This window comes from Zonotrichia albicollis, chromosome 10, assembly GCF_047830755.1.
Source record: "Zonotrichia albicollis isolate bZonAlb1 chromosome 10, bZonAlb1.hap1, whole genome shotgun sequence".
Classification (NCBI taxonomy): domain Eukaryota; kingdom Metazoa; phylum Chordata; class Aves; order Passeriformes; family Passerellidae; genus Zonotrichia; species Zonotrichia albicollis.
In genome coordinates, this window is record NC_133828.1 from 11881792 (window position 1) to 11904673 (window position 22882).

At 41.7% G+C, this 22882-nt stretch overlaps 1 protein-coding gene across 1 annotated transcript in view; it reads right to left on the minus strand.

The window, feature by feature from the left end:
* SPAG16 (sperm associated antigen 16) overlaps window positions 1-22882 on the minus strand; it is a 372211-nt gene that overhangs the window by 25223 nt on the left and 324106 nt on the right. The window lies entirely within an intron of this gene.

Sequence of the window (22882 nt, forward strand, 5' to 3'; positions counted from 1 at the left end):
TTAAACTATCTAATTAAGAAATGGCATTTAAATTATTTTTACTTTTAACTCAATAACTAATCACTCAAAGTCCACATAGTGGACTTGTTTGCCTAATTACAAAATACCACCCAAGCCCATGAAGAAGGAGGATGAAGGTGAAGAAGAAGGACTAGCTTCTGTCTTAAAACTTCCATCTTGTTTTATATTTATTACTATACTTAAAAACTTTAAGTTTTCTATCTTGTGATATTATACATTTCTAATCAACTAGATACTTGTAATCTTAGTACTATCAATCAATTTTGGAAATCTATTTTATGGCTTCAGGTCAAATGTAGTGTTTTTTTGGGGTCAGAGTCTGTCAGCACAGAAAGTCTAGAATTTTTTGCATCTAGAAATCTAACAGCAGAGCAGATAAGGGAGAGATCAAGTTTGTGCATTTTCTCATTTTCATTTTCATAAAGTAACTTCATTTTCATAAAGTAACTTTGTATCTGAGCAGAAAGGCGGCTACAGAATACTTGGGGAAAAATTACTGAAAGGCAGATTTGCTCACAGTTCTCATCTTGATGTCCATTTGCAAACAAAATTCCCACTAACTTGTGCATTTGAAACAGGATTCTGCACAAATTTGCCCAGCATCCTCAATGTATATTTATTTAGATACCAGAATAAAAACCAGAGAGTCACTGCATACTGCTCTGTGAAGACACTTCAAAAACAGAACCCAAATTGTCTTTTGATATTTGAAATTTTGTGTCCATACTGGGAGAGTGGGAGGTTTCACAGGGAATTGTAAACTATTACTACTTCCAGGTAAATAGGGGGTGGGTCTACGTGAAAAATGCGTATTTTGTGATGGGCTTTTCACACATATTGAAATGAATATTATATGTGTTGTGTTAGAAAGTTATGCTGTATTAATTCTCTTAAGCAGTGTTGTTAAATACAGTTTTAGATTATAAAAATGTTAAAATAGAAACTGTGCTATGTAGGATACTTTTTTTAAAGAAAGGACTCACACTGAGATAGCAGCCACAGGACACCTGAATCTTTTAGAGAATTTATTGCTCCATTATCAGAAGAAACGAACTTCTTCCCGCCTCAAAGGTGCTGTTAGGATTCAGAGGAAGAAGTTGACACTGCCCAGACAGAATGTTGTGTTTGAATGGAATTTATGCATCATGGATGAGATGTATGGATATGCAACAGGTTATTGTTTTTAAGGGTTAATCCTCTGTTAATGTGGGTCCTTTTTCAGGCTCGTGCTGCCCAGAAAAAGGTACCTGGACTGTCTGTAACTCTTTGTATTTGTTGTCTCATATTGTCCTAATTAAAACTGTCCAAATTATTATTACTCTAATTATATTACTGATTTTATAACCATTTTATTACTATTAAACTTTTAAAATTTTAAAAACAAGCGATTGGCATTTTTCACAGTCTAGATGATGTTTAGGTCCCTTCCAACCCAAACCATGCTGTGATCCAGCTACCCACTCAAATATTACAGGGAAGAGCTGGGTCTGGGGTAGCTGCAGATCACAGAGGCTGTGCAAGAGCTGTCATTTCCAAGGGATTTGTGTCCTGTAGTGTCCTGGCAGCAGCTGCTGTGGTGGCTGACAGGATCTGCTGTGCAGGGATGTGAGTGCCTTTCCCTTCTGGGGCACTGCAGAGCCTTGTCAGGTGCTCCAAAGCCTCTGCAGGAAGCTGCCAGACAGGAGATTCTTATTCAAATGGGCATGAACCCCACGTGGAGACAGAGAGAAAAACAAGGCCAGGGAAGACATGTACGGGGTAAATAACAAAGAAAGCTGAGAAAATGAGGGATCAGAGAAAGCAGCAGAAATCTGTGTGCTCATTGGAATGAGAAGTGTGACATTTAAATGACCCAGCAAGTTTGTAGGAGCAGTCAATCAGGCGTGCTGTTACAGCATTGAAGGGATTTCAGGCCATAAGGCAGTGGCACCTGCCTGAGGTTGGCCAGGACCACACTCCCCTCCCTGCCACATTATTGCTGAATTGTCCATTATAGGGGTTATAAACCATTTTCTGAAGCATCTGCTCTTGGCTCCTGTCAGAGGCAAGGCACCTTTGCAGCTCCAGATGAACCATTGCTCTGATGTGTTATGACAATTCCTCTGTTCCTACAAATGTCTAGATTAAACTCCATTTTCATTTCAGCTAAATGGTCCACTTTACAAAAATAGCTCCTGGAAATACTTAGTGGGAAAAAAGAGAGGACAGTAACCTGAATATCTTGCCACTACAATAATTAAAATATCATATCAGGGGTTTTGCCTAGAAATTATTTTAATTGCAATTGTATTATGCTGCACAGCGTAATGGCAGGCCATAGGTATTCCCAGTCAATTGACAACCCACACACCAGATGCAGGAGATTAGTTTGATGCCTGTTTAGTTACTCTGGAGGCCTGCTGTGACAAACCCTCTGAAAGGTGAACCTGGATTGCAGCAGTCCTTGAAAGTAAAGAAAACATTAACTCAGAAGCTGGGACAAATTTAGCAAGGCTGACAGTGCCAAAAGAGCTCCTTGCAAGAACAATGAAAAATTATCCCTGGGGTTTAAGCTAAAAAAGGGCACTGAATGATTTCAGAAAAAGTGGAAACTCTTTTGATTTTAAATCCTTGTAAAGCAAAGTCAAGTTGAAGCTGTCACTGTAATCTGAATGGAAGTTTCATTTCAAATCCCTCACAGCCTATAATGTTCCGATTTTAAAGGTTAAACAAGTAGCAGAAGCACAAGTTTATTAACCCTTCTCTTCTCCTCTCTCAAACCCCAAACCGTCTAAACACAAACCAGCCAAACTAGCTGGAGGCCAAATTTAACTTTGTAGCTGACAGCTGGTTGAAACAGTGATGGAGGAAAAGAAGAGCAAGAAAACAGGAGCTCTACCAAAGTGAAAAATGATGTCTTAGAAGATTTTGTTCATCTTAAACTCCTGGCATCATCTGCTTCATAAAGGAGAGAGAAGGAAAAGTTATCCTTGGAGCACTTTAACAGACACAAACATAAGGAAAATGTCTTGTTCCTCTTTGCCAGTCTGATCTGTCAGAATGAACAATTCCCAGTCCAAATCAATCTCTTCCTACTACTTTATCAAAATTCTTTGTTCTACAACATGCTGCCCAAGATCATTTACAGCTCTCCTGAGTCCTTTTTTTCCCCCTGCAAAACCTGGGAGATACATCTCTCTTCCCCCCAGACGAGGGAGGACTTATGCTAATTAAATTGATTTCCCTTTAGGAAGGGGGAATGTTCTTCTCTACTGGTGTTTCCATTACAGTATTACAAGCTCTCCTCTTCTACAGAAAGCAAGAAACACAAATGACCTTTTCCAGGTACGAGAGAATTGCCAGGCAGCAGGAATAAAGATCCACAGGGCTGGAAAGACACACACAACATACAGAGAGGGAGGAAGAAATATTTCACTACAAATAAGAGTATAAAAATTCTCAGAGCATGGATGTTTTTATGGACTACCTGTGAAGGAATGGCTTCCAAGAATCTATCCATAAGTGAAAAATCAAGCATCACCACGTTGAGATAGATCTGTTATTGCTCTGGGTTTATTATTTACTTCCCTGACAGCTGCCACTCTCTCTTTTATCAAAGCAGCCACTCACTGGCATGCAGCCTGTGTCTTGATTTACATCTCTAAATCTGTCACAAGAAGCTGAATGACTGCATGGCAAAGTCCTGGAGATCTGATGGCTTCACATCTCTTATCAACATGACCCATTTCCCTCTTCTGCAGAGGAAGCCCACAAACCCACTGCTCTTCAGCCCTGAGAAAGGAATGAAGCTTTTCTCAGAGAGCTGAGGGTCACAGGGCACCCATCCCAAATCTCCTGCTCAGGGAGATTCATGGGTTTGCCATCAATGAAGAAAGACAAATTGACTTGCTCTGGTCACAATTATTCCCCCAGGTGCTCTCCCTCAGGAATGCACCAGGAATCACTGCATAAAGAGGAATGGCCTCTGCAAGGTACCTCAGTTTTGGGGAAGAAAATGCTGGTTGGTTCTGCATGATCCAGTTTGCTCAAGTTCTTATCTAAAGCTCTGAGCACCTTCAGCATCCCAGTCTAAATAACCAGAAACCACAGCCACAACAGAAGGGCCAACAGCACAGAAATACTTCCCAGAAGACTTCAACAGCCTTCATTCCAGCTGAGAACTCTGAGAAATATGCTGGTTTAAGCTGGCTAACATCAGCAAATCAAATCCTAAGGAATAAAATGTTGATATATGATGTCTCAGGAAGGTTTCAGGTTTAAACTTTTGAGTGGATTTGGGACAGGAAACAGGGTGATCCATGGGAGTGTCTGCACTCTTGTTAAGATGTGTAGTAAGAGGCAGAAGACAGAATTACCAACACCACCTTGCAAAGGGGATCCCCAGTGCTTTAAGCTCCACTAAGAACATGTTGAAATCTTATCACAGCAAGCCTTTAAGAGCCTCTAATATATCCATAGTTAAACTCCATGTTTGCCACTGGGAAAGCACAGCTCCAGCACTGAGGGTTCCTGTGTCTGTAACCATTTGTAATTAGGCACTTTTTGTACAGAACAGAGATTTTCTGACCAAGCTGACCAGCACAGCAGTGGGGGTAGGAGAAGGGAGTACAACTTCCATGAAGTGATGAGGGGGAAAAGTGAAGCCGACAGTTATGACCTGACCTAAAGGAGCAATCACAGGGCCCTGGAAGCAGGAGAGAAGCCTCGGGATGTGTCAGGGGCCTGGAGCCAACTGCTCTGGGAGCAGGGTGCCCTGGCATCTCTCCAATGCACTCCCCTCATGTGAATCTGCCCCTAAATGTCCTCCAACTGCAGTAACTTGTCTGTCACTGAGGATGCCCCTTCACTCACTGCTGAAAAAACCGCTTCTATCAGAAATGCAAAGCCAACAATCCAATGTCAGAAAAGGATAATTTACACCACAAGAAGCAATTCCACATAATTTGAAATTTTCTGTCTGCATTTTGTCTTATGTCCTGGAATTGGAGCTGTTAAATTAGGTTAGAATCCTGTCCATTGACTGCAGAACTACTCATAATTTAATCTCCCTAATAACATTAAGAGTGCAGTAGGATCCTTCCAAACTATGGGTAGGATGATCTATTAGCATTTCAAGTGTATTTTCATGCAGGATGACTGATACTAATATAAACAAATTCTGTAAAATATGAGTAGTTTCAATACATTATTTACTGAAACCTGAAAATAGAACCCCTGCTTCACCAAAGGTACAGTTTAGGCTTTTCAGGAGACTCCTACAGGATTTATTAGAGATGAAATTAAAAATATTATATGAGGAAATAGAAACTCTTGGGAACACACTCTTCTGAAATAGAAGGATACAATTCTTCCAAAGGATGTCTGAAGTGCCTTTTTTGGTGCACTGTTTGTAAGGCTGTTGCATAAGTAATAAAAACAGAAGAACTTTTTCTGCCTTTTAAGATGTTTCTATGCCAGACTAACCCCACAGGTGAAGCCATGTGCATTTAAAAGGCAGCTGTGTGTTGGAATCAATGTGCACTAGTAAATATTAAAGAACAGTGAAAATGAGTCAGGAGTTAACATGAGATATAGGCAGAAGGTTTTAAATTAGTTGGTTCCAGGAGATGGCCCATCAAGAAAAAAATAAGGAGAATAACTAGATTAGTTAGAAATAATTAGATTTAGGACGAGGACTAAAGCACAGGTTTTACTTTACATGTGGTTTCAATGTCATATTTAAAGTACGTGAAAAATCTGTCCAGAACACAAAATCACAGCTCCGCTTCACAATGGAAATTACCTATGTGAAAATATATTTTTCCACAAATGAGTCCTGAAGTGTTTGAAACTATAAATCATCTCCCTTTTTCAGCTATTTCCCTCTCCTTTTAATGCCTTAGCTGGTTATCTCAGCAATAGCTGGGCTTCTCTGGCCCAGGCTAGGAGAGAGGCCAGGATTGATGAATTTCTGAAGTGTTTGTGGCTCTGCTGGCAGCCCTCAGGCCCCACTCAGGGTAGAAGGGGATGAGCAGGCAGTCAGGAGTGATAGCCCTTCTCCAATGACCTCCAGTTTTCCTGACAGGCAAAACACCTCACAGAGCTGTAAGATGAAGGTCTGGGATGATTTTTGAGGCCACAAAGACTCTGAAAGTAATTTTTATATTCTTTATAATGGTATAAAAAAGGGACAGTAGCAATACTAGTGCTATGAAATGACTTTGTGAAGAATCTCCCCTGATCTTCACACTCCAGACTCTCTGTCACAAGCACAAGTCTAATGTTTTCATTCATCATCTCAGCCTAGATAAAAATGATCCATTTTTTGAGGAGCTTATTGTCTTTGGATTACTTCTTCTAAACACAGAGCCTTATCTATTCAAGGTGGATGCTTGGCTCAACCATGACCTTGTCAATCTCTTTAAGTCTTGAATGAATTTTCTCAAATTTTCTTATCAATCAAGGTAATTGCTTCTTGCAGGAAATCCAATCTTCTGTTAACCACATCATTACCTGGTGATCGAAGTCCTCAAACTCTGGGTAAGCTGGAATTACTCAAATTACCCAAGAGAACAGAGGAACCTAAATTCATAAAAATCCCCACAGGTCATTTCCATTTCAGCAACTATTCCACAGTTTGTCAGTACCTTGAAATATTTCTCAGAATTATAAATACTTTCACATCATAGTTATACATCAGGCTTTGCAGTCATAAAAGATGACAGTATCCTTGCAAAGGCTGTGTAAGAGGAGAAAGGAAAAGAAGGAATTACAAAAACCTCTAGAAGAAAGGGGATTTTTAGCAGGGATCTGAAGACTACAGTAGATAAGAGCTTAAGAATATAAGAGAAGTCACAGAGATGGGGCAAAAGGTCCTTTCAAGCTAAAGCCTCCCCAGCTGGGAGTGTGAACCAGGAGTGCAGTGATCCCTGCTCAGGGCAGCTCCCTGAGCAGCAGCAGCTTTCCTGGGCCAGGGCAGCCCTGTTGTGCTTCACAGCCCACGCTGGATTTCTCTGTTTTGATCCCACCCAGCTGATTTGAACCTACAGAAGCTTTCTGCACAAGCATTATCTCCCTATTTTAGCCACGAGTGGCTTGGATGCCATGCTAATTCAGGCCACAGACAACTTAACTTTGAAATTAATTAATTAATTACAGGAATGTAATTAAGAAGAAGGGTTTGGGGAGGGCTGGAACCAAGTAAGGAAACTTGCTCTTCTGTTGACATAGACCATAGAGAGATTTACCAAGAGGTGCCCTACTTTCAGAGAGACTGCATGAGTTTTTCTCCCACCAACACAAGAGCAAGTGCTAGGCAGACTGGTGCTATGTGCTAATAGTTCTAAGCTTTGATAAACCAAAAATATTTATTTCACAGGCAAAAATTAATAAATGCTTCCAGTAGTAATTAATATTTTTTTCCCATTTACAGCTTTGATCTTTATTTTCAGTATTTGAGAAGAAAATATATTAATATAGAGATTTGTCTTGTTCTTTCTCCTCAGGCTCTAGGCAGGCATCCTTGACCTGTTAAGTTGCTGGGAATGCCATCATTGCCTTCAGTACACCCAAGGTATCTGCTCATGGTGTGTAAATCTGTTTCAGGTCCCTGAACAAAATCAGTTAATTCCTCCTCATGTACAAATCTCATGTGATTAAGCACACAAACAAATGTATGCTATAAGTAAATCCCAGAACTGTGGAGCTCTATGTATATACAGACTTTCTACAAACTTTAATGGAAGAAAGTATGGAATCCAGGGGGCTCCTGAATGCCTCCCAGTTCACCCAGTGAACACTGACACAAATGCTGGGGGCACTGATGTTCTCTGTGATGCCTTGTGCAGGGCTGGCCTAGAGCAGAGGCCAGACAGAGTTAAAGAATAAAGCAGGGATTTATTAAAAGGCCTCAATGGACCCACCTTGGGCAGCACAAGAGCCCAGCCAGGGCTACACCCAAGATGAACCAAAATGGTCACAAAATGGACACCTGGTCACGGGGTCTGTCACTTTTATATGTTCTGGTCCATCTGCATATTGGAGTTAATTGTCCAGTTATAGCTTTAGGTTATGAAGTCCCATCCTTCTTGGTTTTCTCTCCTCATTCCACCATTGTTTATGCTCTTGGGCCTGAGATTTGGATAATTTGTCTTCATTACAGTGACCTGAGGAGATCACTGGCTGAGAGAAGGATGAGAATCTTGTTTCTTGATCAGAAGGCTTGATTTATTGATGTATAATATATAATACATTATAACTATACTATAAAGAATAAAGAGAGCTTGCAGAGAGCTGCTAAGCTAAGAATAGAATAGAAGGAAATGAATAACAAAGTTCTGTGTTCAAGGAATCTCCCCTGAGCTGCTCCGGTGATTGGCCCTTAATGGTACACATGGAAGAAGAGCCAATCTCAGGAACCCCTGCCACATTTCACAGCAGCCAATAACAATTTGTTTACGTTCTTTTTCTGGGGCTCTGCTTCCCAGAAGATGGGCAAATCCCAAAGAAAGTATTTCTATGAAGAAATGTCTGCGACATGTCTTTGGTCCCCAGCTAGAGAAGGAATTGTTTTGTCTCCCTGCTCTGTGAACAGAGATCACCATGCCCTAATATGAATCCCAGACCCACACACTAAAGCAGCACAGAATCTGAAAAATACAAAAGCTCAAACCTGAGGCATCACCTGTGGAGGAACAAGTCCCACTCATCCATAAAACTGGCTGGGCAGTACTGAGTTACAACCAGCGCTGCCACACGACCAGAGGATGTGTGTGAAGCCACTCCTGGAGCCATCTGGGTGTCCAGAAGGAGCAGGCATTCACATGCTGAGCAGAGGCACCCACAGCCTGGACACAATGTGGGATTTCCCTGCTTTGGGACAATTACAGCTTTAGGCTTCTGGAAAAGCTCAGAACAGACCAGAGACACACCTGGGAGCTGGGGACACCCTGCTTGGGGTGAAGGTATTTTCCCCCTTGTGATGCCCATCTGGACCTGCACTTGTCCAGGGCCCCTCCACACCACCAGTGGGATCTTGGCACATCCAAATGCAGAGCCCAGCTCACTCTGGAAAGCTGTGCACTGGGATTTCAGCCTGAGTTGTGGTATTTCCGCCCCCTACCCCCAGCAGTAACCCCAGGCTGTGGCTGAAACAGAACCATGTCTTTGAGGGAGGCTTGTGCAGACAGATCACTGAGGAGAGCAGGAGCTCTGCTTCACCAGAGAATTGCAGCTCTGTGTTTGAGGAGGCAGCAACAAGAAAATGACTGTGATTGTACCTCACAGCTCACCTCAGACAAACACCAGGAACACAAGGGACCCAAGGACACAGTAGGAGACACAGGAGTGAGTGACACAAAGCCACCAGCCACTTTATTTTCTCTTTCACCTGACCTAAATCTTTCCCTTTTATATCTCTTGCTCTGGTCTCATAAGGAAAATAAATGCTGGATTTCCAGATTGCCTGCACTTACACAATGACTATATTTAAGCCTGAAAAAAGATTTTGGTCTGACTGAAAAATTTCAAGACATGTTTTGCATTAAAGAGAAGACAAAGGCAACCACAAGATTTTCAGCTTTTCAGAGGCAGAATTCAGTGCCTGTCTCAGGAAGGGAAGCCTTTCCACTTGCAAACTCCAGGGCAGCTCTGCAGAACCTGAGGAGTCCTTACAGGATTCATTTCAATACAATTAACTATGAGGAACCAATCACTGGCAATAAACTAAACCTGAGATAAACAGCAGATGGAAAAATCCTAATAAAGATCCCAAAATGCAACAAAGTAGCAGCTTCTCTTGTAAATGAAAGGAAAAGATGCTGTGGGTGCATGAGTGCCCTGAAGAAGGCTGCAGAAATGAGCATGGCCAGACTTCAAGCTGTGTGTTCAGAGGAAGATTCCCAAATGACTGTTACATGGAGATACTCACAGAAGGAGCTTCATCCTTCCCTGTCCCCCTGGCTCTCACTGAGGTGAGGGCTGGGCCTTTCCTGAGGTCTGAGCTTGGGATGGCATCCAGCAAAACCCATCTCCCTGCACCAGCCTGAGAGGGATTGAAGAGAGCCTGGCCTCCCAAACCCAGCCTAGCTCATGGAGTGGGAGCCTATAAAAGCTCCTGCTGGGGATGCTTAATCCAGTCTGACAGGCATCTCACACGCCTGCAATAATGACAGGATCTCAAGAAATTACATTATTATACAGTGAGAGCTTTATTTCATCAGGTTTTATTAGCCCAGACTAATGGCTGGTATCCTCCCCAGGGACCTCAATCAATGATCAGGTTCTGTTCAGCACCAAAGTGTAGTTTTACATGGCTGAGAGTAGGATCCCAATAACCTGTCACACCATTTCTATGTGCTAAGAACATACTGCTGACATTTAAGATTGGTTTATTAATATCTTAATTTTTAAAACTCCTATAGCAGTGTGTTTGCAGGTGCAGAAGTCAACCTTTGCTTTAATAATTGATGAACACTGTTGCTACTTTTGTGTCCCATATTTTTGGATGATAGACAGAAGTCAAGCATTAAAAACATTCACTTGAAATTTCATTTTTCTAATAATTAACGTTCTTTGTTGGTAGGTATGGAATTACCTGTACAGCTAATTCCAAAGTAAAACTAATTATAAAATTATTGCTAAAGAAATGATTGCTTCTTTGTTGCTCATGCATCATATAATTAATACCATGATGTGATCTAACATATTAAGGAAATAAGAATTTGCCATCAGCAGGCTGAAAGAAATTTGTTTATTAGTTTACTGTGATTCAATTTATGAGAATGTGCTTCAGTGATCTTTGCAAAAGAACTTTAATTGGAAATGAATATCACAATCTATTTACCACACCACTAAACCCAGTCTGCTACAGTTCATTTAAACTACACCTGCTACTTAATTTTCCAGTAAGAGAAAAACTTTGAATTAATACAATAAGGAGCAGTTAGAAAGCAGGCCCAGCACACTGCTGCTGCAATCAGGCTGTTGCTTGCATGCCCTTATGGAATTCTGTGAGGAGCTGTGTGCAGAGTTTATCTCAGCCTGCACTCAGCCACTCTGCACTTTGCTGCCTTCAACATGCAAAGTCTTGGCCTGCAAGATCTAAAATCCACACCCAGCACGCACATTCAGGAATAACATTTCCATACTTGGGACCAGGGATGCTCCTAAAGCAAGGGCAAAAAAACCCAAACCAGTCTTTCCATCTCTGTGCTCTCTGGAGAGTTTACCTGGGGAGAAGCCTCATGTGCTCGTGGAGAGGAGAATCGAGGAAGGAGACAGAGTGTAGCACCCTCATGGCCAAATCTCTACATTGAAGAGTCACAACAGTCCTGAAGGTCTTGGAGCCACTGGAAACTGTTAGTTGGAATCTTTTCCCAAGGACACCTTTGGTGGGCAAGGGGTCCCTTTTAGGAGTCTGCCAGGGATGAAGAATGACCTGGGTCTGTGTATTGTGATAACACTGCCAGCGAACTCAGGACAGCAGCTCCTCCTGCCAACAGATGGGGGAAAACACCTTGCCAGGTTCACCTGAATTTATAGAATCACAAAATGACCAGGTTGGAAGTGACCTTAGAGATCATCCAGTTCAACCCAGCCCTAACACCTCAACCAAACCCTGGTACCCAGTGTCACATCCAGGGATGGTGACTCCTCCACCTCCCTGGGCAGCCATTCCAGAACTTTATCACCCTTTCTGTAAAAAATCTTTTCCTAATATCCAGCCTATATCTCCCTTGAGCAGCTTGAGACTGTGTCCTCTGGCTCAAGGCAGGTGTGAGCCACAGCACCCAGGGCTCAGCTCAGCAAGAACTCCCATCTGGGCTAGGACTGGGAAGTTTTCCCCCCAAAATAATCATCACACAAGCAGCCCCCCAACCCCCTTTCCACACCTATCAGTAATTTCTGTGCAGCACTCTTATTTACTCTTCATTTAGCGAAGTTCCTCAACAGTGAGCATGCAAAAAATACATCTATATCCTGATGTAATATGTTTATCTTAATTAACGAACAGGACTGCAGTGCAACACTCATCTCCTTCACAAAGCCTTTTCCAGTTTAACACAACAACTAATTAATAGGGTTCTTTTAACATGATTACTCTTTGTGTAATACTTTAAAAGATTCTGAAAAATTAATTCTTTCACAGGTTACACTCATATAATTATAATTTTTTATTTAAGATGTTTTGTGGGGTCAGCTTCTGACCCTGCATTTTGGAAAAATGGAAAGCATTAACTACTGCAGAGTTATTACAGATTTATCACATCTAAAAAAGCTGGTATTGCACAGCCTCAGTGGGAGCTTTGCCCTCTGGCTAGTCACACTGCCTCTGACACAATTATTTTTTTCCCTCTAGAAACACTGATTTGTCAAAATTGAAACTGCTCTCCCAAAGGAAGAGATTTCAGGTGATTTTCCAGACCCAGAAAAATAGTGGAAAAAAATTAGGAATGACTAGAATGTTCCCTCTGATTTCTTTGGGATGAGAAATCTTAAAGGGAGATTTGCATAAAACCACTTTCCATTTTGAAATTGAATTCAGGTCCCTTTCCCAAAAGGTGAACTATAAAATGAAAAAGAGTAAAGATTGTAAGGAGATGTTACAGTTGAGATCTGCCACAATGCACAGAGTATCACCACACAATTTCAGAAAGCTCCAACCCATACAGAATAACACCTCACCTCCTCAGAAGGCTTCAGGCACCTACCCAGAGAAACAGCACATCACTCCAAAAAGCTGCAAGCATCTGCCCCACTCCCAACCACCACAAACTGTGTCCCTACAAACAATGGGACATCCCACTCAATGCCTTTGGTTCACAGCCATCCCCTCTTCCCCACAAACTTGCATGGTCTTCATGTCCAACATTATGGTCAGGGAAATGTGCCCTGTGCAGCCACTTGAACCCCAGTGACTGCAAAGCTCACAGGAACTTCTGTTTTCTGGCTGCTGGTTCTTTAGCTGCCTTTGGTTGTGCTTCAGAAGGAACCTCATGTTCCTTCAAGCCTGGGATATGATGCTCTGCATCATCTTTCCTCATGCTGGTATGTCAGAGCTGAGACAGCCACAATATACAGAGCATCACCACACAATTTCAGAAAGTTTCCACCCGTACAGAATAACATCTCACCTCTTCAGAAGGCTTCAGGCACTGCCCACACACAGTAACACCAGGGCACCTCAGCAGACTGCAAGCATCTGCCCTTGTTCTTCAGCCCAGCCTTTTATCCCCTCCTGTTGCTGCCCTGCCCCTGTGTGCCCTCTGTTCCCTTTGGTGGTTGGTCAGTGCCCCTGGGCACTCCATGGCTCGTTCCCTTCAACAGCATTCACCTGTCCTGCACAGCTGTGCCCACTGGGGATGAGGCTGGGCCAGTCCAAATCGCCACAAACTCTGTGCCTACAAGGAGATATTCTGAAAATATCAAAAAGGAAATACTTTCACTGGCCACATGATTTTTTCTCCTACTCTCTGAGAATGTATGAAGACTGTCACTTTTTATCTCAAGTGGGGATGCCCTGGAAGGGTCCAAGGCCAGGCTGGATGGGTTTGGAACACCCTGGGATAGTGGAAGTGTCCCTGCCCACAGCAGGGGTGGCACTGGATGGGCTTTAAGGTCCCTTCCAACCCCAGCCATCCTGTGACTGTGCTATTCTCACAGGAAGGGGTGGATGGTTTGCTCTGAGTCTCACCTCTCTCCTGGGGCTTTTCAGGGAGTGCAGGAAAGGCAGGAGTGCTGCCAGCAGAGCCAGGCACTCGGGAGGGCTGGGATATGCTGAGGATGGAGCAGCTCCATGATGAGTGGTGCTGATGCTCCTCTGCATCAGAGATGAAGGAAAGCCCTTTGCCAAGGCCCATTTCTCCCTGACTTTCTGCATGGGCCTAGGAGTTGGACCGTTACATTACTTTTCCTGCTCCTAAATTGTTCCCTGCTGCCTTGTGAAAGTATGATTAATATTCTTCAGGACTCTGTTATTAATTCTTCATTACAGCGTAGTCACACAAAAGGCAAGGGGAATATTATGTCTGGCTTGTTGCACCTCACCAACCATTTCAATAAATATCTTAAAGAACGGAGGGTGTGCAGAGAATGAAGAGTACCAGGGACTGCTTACATTTTGCACTGCAGAATAGATCACTAATCTGTCTGATTTAATAAAAAAATTGTACAGAGCAGAGTTAAATCATAGAACTGCATGTTGGAAGTAGAGTACTGTGAATGTGCCTTAATATATTCAGCACTGAGATGGATATGTATTATATATGTTATTTATTTTAGCTGCACAAAGGCAAAAAGGTGGCTTTTATATGCTATACTGTTCTAATAAATATGGTGGTTCCAAAACTAAATTATGAACGGCATTAAAAATGAAGTGCTTCCCAAACATGCAACCTGTACATAAAGAATATCCTATGGGGAGAAAAAGAGCTAAAAGAATCCACCAGTGAATAAATACAGCACAGCATAATTACAGGCTCCTGTGTTTTTCAGCCAGGGTACAATCATACAGTTTACTCAAAAGTCTTCTAATAGCCTCTGGGTACATACTGCATTTAGGAGAAAGCTTTCTATTGTGAGCTCTCTCCCCTCCCTGCCTGGCTCTCCACACTCTTTAAATGTACTTTTGGGAAAAAGTCTGCACTTGAAAGGGGATGGAGCAGATTCTGGCAGAAATAATTGGCTTTTCTGAAGTTCTAATTCTGACCATTCTCCCTTTCTCAGATCCTCCCCAAGTCCGAATTCTGCTGATGTTCATAGCTGCTTTTCACTTGACTGTGGCTTGACTTGGACCACATATGTTTTTGCTAGGTCCAAAATTTATTTATTCATTATCCTTCTCTGACTATTAAAAAGAGGAAGATATTAATAATTAATTTATTCTAAGCTGTCACCCTACCATGTTTAGTTAAGGCAATTTAGCAAATCAGTCACTTTACAGAGACTGCACTACCATGGTAATCCAGCATGTGTGATCACACATATTTAGTGCCCCCTTTCCCCCATTTCCATCTCCTGGCAACATGGGAAGAGCAAGAATATAAAGGACCAATTCAGCAAAGTTCTAATTGTTGTTCCAAACTTTTAGGGAGGAGTAATTCTGAAGTAATGTGACATTGTGAGTGCAGCTCCATCTGTTAGTGCCAATTAATTAGGGTTTCAGCTATTCCACCACCAAGCCCAATGAGAGCTGGTTCTGCTAATATTTCCCCTGCAGGTCACAGATACTCACAAAAACACTGTCAGTTTTGGGAGATTTAGAAACATTTATATACAGTACTTTGACTCTTTATTTTGAGACTTCTACGCCACAGGAAAAATCTTATTGGAAATCCAGTCAGAAAGATCTTTTATAGAGATTACTGACTTTAAAAGGACCCAAATAGAGTATCTTAAATCCATTTGTCATTGATACAAATGGATTTACCTTTTTCTTGCTTTGATCAATGGGAATTTGGTAGTTTGTGAGGGAGTTAAGCTTTCCAAAGCTCTCCAAAGGAAAAAAAAAAAAAATAAAATGCTGCTACAGGTTGTGTTTGTGGAAGCACCAACTGGCAAGGATGATAAAATGTGACTGATTTCCTAAAGCATGAAATCAAAGCTTGCTTTGTTCAGAGCATTAGCACATTTTCTTTTGACTGTGTATTTATTATAGAAGGTGCACTTTAAACAAGGAGAGCTAGAATAAAGCTATTGGGATTGAGATCATGCGGATATTGAATCAAACCCAGGTTCACCCAGTTAACCACTAACAGAGGTTTGTATTAAGATACATTTTAAAGCAGTCCTGGGATCCAAAAATAAACTGCCTAGATAAGAATCTGAATGGGCTCAAGAATCCTGTTCTTTTTATGAATGCAGGCAGAGAGGCTAATTCCAAGTGCAGGACAGGCCATGGATAAAGGCAGTTTGCTCCCCCAACACAAGTGGCTTACAGAGGACACACATTCTAATGAGAAGTGCTGCAGATGAACACTCCTGAGGTGACAATGAGACAAGAGCTTCCTCTCCAAACCCCACTCTTCCTACCAACCCCTCTCCTTCCCTGTGCCTTGGCACTCCTAAGAGCTCTCAATCACTCCTTTCTGTGAAGTATTTGCTATCTCATTTCCCTCCTGCTCATCCTTCCCCTGCCTCAGCTCCTCTTTGTTCCCCTAGCAGCAGATTAGACATTATTCCCTCTCCCTCAACAACCAACCTCATCTCCAAACATGAGCAGCCTTTGCCATCCCTGCTTTATCTCCAAACATGAGCAGCCTCTGCCATCCCTGCCTCATCTCCCAACATCCCTCTGCCATCCCTGCTGTGGCATCCTGGCATCTCTGAGTGCTGCCTCTGGAGGAGGAGCATCACTGCCATGTTTATGGATGCACAATTCCCAGTGCCCAGGGAAGCAGCATGGCCAGGCTGAACCAGGACAAGGTGAAAGAGTCCTTCCAAAAGGAACAAAACTTCCTGACTTCTCCTTCCAGGCTCTTGCCATCATATCCATTCGCCACAGAAGGTAAGAGTTCAGGATTTAACTCTGCAAACATGAACAATGACCATGGACCACTCCAGAACAGACAAATATCTGTATTATATTTCATCTTAAACAAACCTTTAATCTTCATGAGAACATGTGATAACTCCAGTTCCACATCTCAAAGGTGAGGTACATCTCACCCCACATGACCTACAGGTTATCCTTGTTTTTTATTTAAAACAATTTTGGGATGAGATGAATCATTACACAGAAAATAGCTCTTGATCTCTCCAGAGATCAGATGGGGAGGAACTTCCACATGATTAGAGTCAGCTGAGATGGAATCTTTCACAGAGAGATGAACAAAGTGTACAAAGCAGAAAGATTTAATGGAATATTTTGCCTGATTCCCAACTGAAATGTTAATTGGCTACTATTTGCAAACCACAGAATTGTTTACATGTAGTTAAACAATAGATTGTAGTTAGAGAAGCAACTTCTATTTTACTTTGTAGCATTGATGGTCATTTGATAAATTTTGGAAAAGTCAGACATAAGTTGGAATTGCCTCTTTACATAAAGACACACCTTTAATACTATTCTTTCTTACAAGATGCATGATTCACAGGAAAAATTTCTTTTGTAAGCAATAACCAGTTCAGTATTAAATGACTGATCTTCATACCACAAAATAATCTCTTCACATTCAATGTAACAGCAAAACTTGGCAGAGAAAAATACTGAGGAAATGTACTTACAGCTGACATGAAAATATAAAAGAGATCCAACAAAATAAAATAAGCAATAGAGCTTTGATAAAGGAGTGTGGGGAACGCAATTCAGAAATATTCACTCATCAGATAGGTCTGGAGAAGTCTGCAGTGACATTCTGAATTTGGATTAACTGCACAGGTTTTGATCTGTCTTGTGCTACTTCACCCAGGATATGTAGCAGAGAAGGTTTTCACAGAACCCAAATGAGCATCCAGGATAGAGAAAGAGTAAGGAAATGCTGTTCCAAAAAATCAAATGTGAGCAGATACACAGACTATGAAAGTTTGGATTCACATTGCATATCCTGAAAAGATGTAACTTAGAGAATCAAAGCAACTCCACTTACAGCTCATCTGCAGGAATGTGCTAAACCTGTTACTTTACTCATATTCAGTTAGCAAAATCAGAAAGGCTCCTCTTAAATCAATGAGCCTGCTCTTGAGGTGACAGCATCACACCCAGTGCTCCTCCTGAGGTACAAACACAGCACAGATGTCTGGGACAGATAATCCCCAATATCTGCAGAGCACAGTGGGGAGCACTGGTCATCCTAATATTGACTCTGGGTTAGATGACAGATGCATGACAATGACAGATTCATGACAATGACAGATTTCCAGAACATGCCAAAGTGGAATTAGCATTCTCATGAAATCAAAGTAGCTAAAAGAGAAAACATTTTTTTGCTTGGATTAAACCTTAATAGGCCTTGACATCTTAAAGATTTACTGCACATTTATTGCAATCAAACTCCCCATACAAACAGAGATAAGGTCTGGATGAGGGAACGACCTCTCCTCCAGCAGGCCAGCCAGAAACACTTCACCTTCAGGAGTATGAGAACACTACTGCAGAGTATTTCCTGAACTCACTCATTCTGAACTGACCATTAGAATTCCCCACTCAGGGACATGTTGGAAAGGATCAGCTCTTGTCCTCATTTTCTGAGGGACAACATTAAACACCAAAGAAATTCTCTGTAGAATGGCTCATCAGGGATTTCAGAGCAAGCCACTGCACTGATCACAGACAGGCTGCCCTGATCATGATCTTCCTCTCCTGCTTCCAACATGCCAGGCCTGAGGGAGATGCCTTTGATCACAGAATGGTTTGGGTAGGAAGGGACTCCAAAGCCCACCTTGTTCCACCCCTTGCCATGATTCCCACTATTCCAGGTTGCTCCAAGCCCTGCCAACCTGGCCTTGAACACTTCCAGGGATGGAGAATCCACAGCTTTTCTGGGCAAACTGAGCCAGGTCCTCACCAACCTCAAATGAAGATTCTTCACACAAGTGAAGAAGTATCAGTGCTCTTTTCAAACTTCCTCATCTGGAATACTATAAACTCTAGTTTAACAGCTCAGTAAAGTGGAAAAGCTGGCAAATCCAAGAGGAAGACCTAGGAAATGAGGAGCCTGGAAGATGTAATGTAGCAGATCCAAACTAGGGTCTGAGTGAGGATGAGTCTGATGCGATAATGCAGGCTGCAAGAGAAAAGGTGATGTTTCAGGGAAAGATTTTAAGTGAAAGTATGAATTGACCAATTATGAATAAATGTAACCTAGAAAGAAAAAGCATTAGACTCATGAAGGCTTCAAACAGCCTTCCAGTAGAAATAGTGGGAAGCAAAAAGAAGAAAAAAAAGCAGCTATCTTTTTTTTAAACAGAGCTTGAAACTTTACTCTTGAGGAATAAAACCCTCTGTGATTGCTACCTTGAGAATGACACCACAATATCTGTGGTTTAGGACATCAATTGATTTTCAGTGGGAGTCGAGGTAAAACCAGTGCACTAAACAAAGCTCTGAAGAGCAGAGAATGATGGAGCACAGGAAAGGTCAGCCTGTTCCAAGAGGGTGGGAAGCTTTCCAGCCTCTGTCACAGCCCAGCTGAACCCAGTGGTTTTGCAGTCCTTTCAGTGGAATATGAAACTCTCAATATGGCATTGAGCTTTTCACTCACACACGTGTTCAGGCAGCTTTCAGTGCCTGAGAATTGCCAGGCACACCAGCAGTCACTTGCCACCCAACCTTTCTAAAGGTCGCTAAGTTAATGGATCTAACATTTAGAGACGTGTTTTACCCTTTGTACATTCCTGTTAACTTCCACGGGGTAGCAAGGGGCAAGATTGCTGCAAACTTCCCTCCTTTGGTTAATTTATCTGTAGAAAGACTTAGAAAAACTTGCAATACAAAAAGCATTTCATTTGAGAGGGAGAGCAATGGACACAGACATTATATGCAGAGAAGATGGAAAGTAAAATAGGAAGGAAAAGACATGAAACAGAAATGTTTTGGTAATAAATGCCAGACTACCTGAATTTGAAGGCAATGAAAAGAAAAAGCAGATTAAAAAAAGATGCAAATAACAATATTTTGAATTGCTAAAGATATTGTTTTCTCTTTGGAATAACTGTTTTATCGTACATGTTAAAATGTGTGATTTGCTTCATTAATCACACTCATTTCCCACCCAGAGGTAGGCATATGATCACAACCTGTTTCACAGGACTGAGATAAAAAGCTTGAGCTTTTATTTTCTTTCATTTGAATGTTCAGTCTGATTACTGTGAAAAACATTGCCACCCCAAAAAGTTTAAATGCTTTGTATCTGAATGCACAGGCTGCAATAGCCAGCAGCATCTTTTGCCTATCTGTAGTTGCAATTCCAAATTCCCTTTCTGACTTGGGAAAGAGAGATCAGTGATTTATTACTCTACAGGTTACCAAGAATAAAGGCTTTGATTCTAGATTTTTCAGCTTGGGGAGAGCAAACCCAGCTGCAGCATGAGTTAAAAGGGGAAGAAGAAGAGCTAAACCCAAGCCACAGAAATGCTTTGACTTAAAACAACATTTAATAATGGAGGGAATAATGAGGACTTAAAAAACCCCATTCTGGACAAACTGAATGGAGCCCAACATTAAGGGTTAGAAATCACAGGGAAATTACTTACTAAATGATCAAAAGAAAGGAATGGCAGGTCATTCTAACAAAGCAACTGAGAAAGGTAAAGTTCAGCAATTCTACAGCCTAAATGCTTCTCCCTAAGATGCATTAAGTGAAATTCATTTAATATGAAGAAAGCTTCTGAATTTACAGGCAGAATTTGTCTTTGTGCAGGTCCCAAGGAGAACAGGCAGGCGAGATCGCATTGAATAACAATCACGAGGAGAAGGGGAACATTTTCAAAGACAAAAGAAGCCAGTGCAGGACTGTCTGGAAAAGGGCATTATTCTCTCTGCAAAAAAGAACTCTGGATGAACAACAGGCAGAGCTTCAAAATATTTTTCAGTCAATATGTTAGTCAATCCAGCCAGAGCTGCTTTTACAAAGGCAAACGAGTTCCCTGTTATTTATCACTGAAAGTATTGCATGGGTATGAAATTACAGAGGATTCATTAAAACTGTGCTCTTGGGCAGGTGGTTTTCCTGGAACTAAAAGTAGAAAAGATAAATCTTTAATAAAAAAAAAATAAGAAGAAAAATAAATTATACTAAAGTAGGAAACAGAAGTCAGATTCGCAGCCGGTATAACCTGGAAGGGATTCTTTGCCTTCCCATTGAGGACATACTTGTGTGAAGCAGCTGCCCAATGAAAGCAGTGTCCTTCTTTTCTCACCTATTCATCATTTTTACTTTCCTCCAGTCCTTATTTCATTCCACTGCAACAATGAGCAGAAGAGAAAGGGAGAAAAAGGTACTTGTTTCTCTTGAGTTTTCCCATTGCTCCCTGCCCATCATCCACAAAGCCAATGCTACTGGATTTTTCTTGGGTTTTACCTTTTTTCCACAAATGATATCCCAGCAGCAAATCCCCTGCTTTCCACATGAAGAATGGTTGTGACAAGCCCCTGGCAGAGCTGCAGCTGGGCCATGGCTCCTGGCTTTACACAGCAGCCATGGGTCACGGCTCAGCTCTGCACTGAGCAGGACCTGCCTGCTGAGGCAAGGGCTCTGTCTTGGTGTGCTCAAAAAATCCTGGCCTGCATCTCCAGCCCCTGTACAACAGTGGACATGCTTTGGAGTTACACAAATGTCAACTCTCTAGGGAGGAAAACAGCATAGAAAAAACAGGCCACAGCTTTTCAGCATGAGAAAACTGAAATTCACATCTCCAAGTTAAGTGACCTCAGCTGATGTTCTTGTTTATTGCTTTAAATGTCTTTCTTGGAAAGATCAAGCCTGCATCTACCCGATTTCTTCAGTATCAGCCACAGCATCCCTAGAGTTGTGTGTCTTTGGTACTGCAAAGCAGAGGTGACACCTTCTTTGCCACTTGTGTCCAGAAGTTAGATGAGCTCCAAGCTCAGAGGGTGAGCTCTAGAGCTCCTAAACCAAGAGGAAATGTTCTTATCAACACTGGGTCTCATGAACCTGCATTTTAGTAAATTCCAGCTAAGCCTAACAGTCATTTTACCTTACTAAATTTGTTCTCTTCTCTCTGATAATTTGTGTGTGTGCCTGCTTCCCTAAAAGCTCCAGGTATAACAATTTTATTTATGTTAAAACAAATTGTTGCTTAAAGGAACAGGATAGGATTGGCATGTTCACAAATGGGAACAGATTTTTCAAATCGTCTCAATCTCAAACCCTTGTGTGCCAGAAGGGATTGTGTGCACTTAGAGCATTTTCCTCATTAAACACTAAGTGTTGGGGCAAAATAAAATTGCTGACATTTTTCTAATGTACCATTGCTTTGGAATACAGCTTTTTATTCCATTGGAGTTCAAGTGGCTGGGTTGCATGTGAATAACTAAAAATAGTACCAGCAAAACAAATTTACCTATGGTTGCTGGAGGAAAAAAGAATCCTGCAATTTAGCTGGCCAAGAGTGAAGAGAAACATGGCCACCCCAACTCAAGGAAACCCCAAGGCAGTAACTGGATCACAACAACAACAACAGATCATATTTAATTACATATGACCTGGTTTGGGAGAGCTCCATCTGCATTTATAAACATGTAGTGGCACTGATCTTCACCAGCATCCCCTCATTCCCTTTGCTGAGTTTTCATCCCTTCTGCACACATGGGAGCCCCTCAGCCCCAAGGAGTGTCATGGACATATTTTATGAAAAGTCTTTTTGTTGGATTTTTCTCCTGAGAAGCTGAGAGGTCTCAGAAACAAAATGTAACCAATGATTATCTGCTGCTGTGGAATGCAACAGGTGCATCTGTGATTGGTCTTATGTGGTTGTTTTTACTTGATGACCAATGACAGCCAGCTGTGTTGAGGCTGTGAGCGGTCAAGATTTTATTATCATTCCATTCTATTCCTTTCAAGCCTTCTGATGTAATCCTTTCTTCTATTCTTTTAGTATAGTTTTAGTATATAATTTTCTTTTAATTTAATATATATCATAACATAATAAATCAGCCTTCTGAAACTTGCAGTCAAGATTCTCATCTCTTCCCTCATCCTGGGACCCCTGTGAACACCACCTCATTTGGTGACCTCGAGTGAGGAACAGCCACAAAGTAGAGCTTGCTCCCTTTTCCACAGAGAGTGTTTCTCTGCCCAGTTGCTGTTACATGATATATCAAGATGAAAATCAGAAAACCCACCTCGGTCCTTCACCTCCCTCTCAAAAGCTGCTATGTCCTCTCTACCTTTCTCTGGAACTAAATTTAAGTTCTTAAAATAGC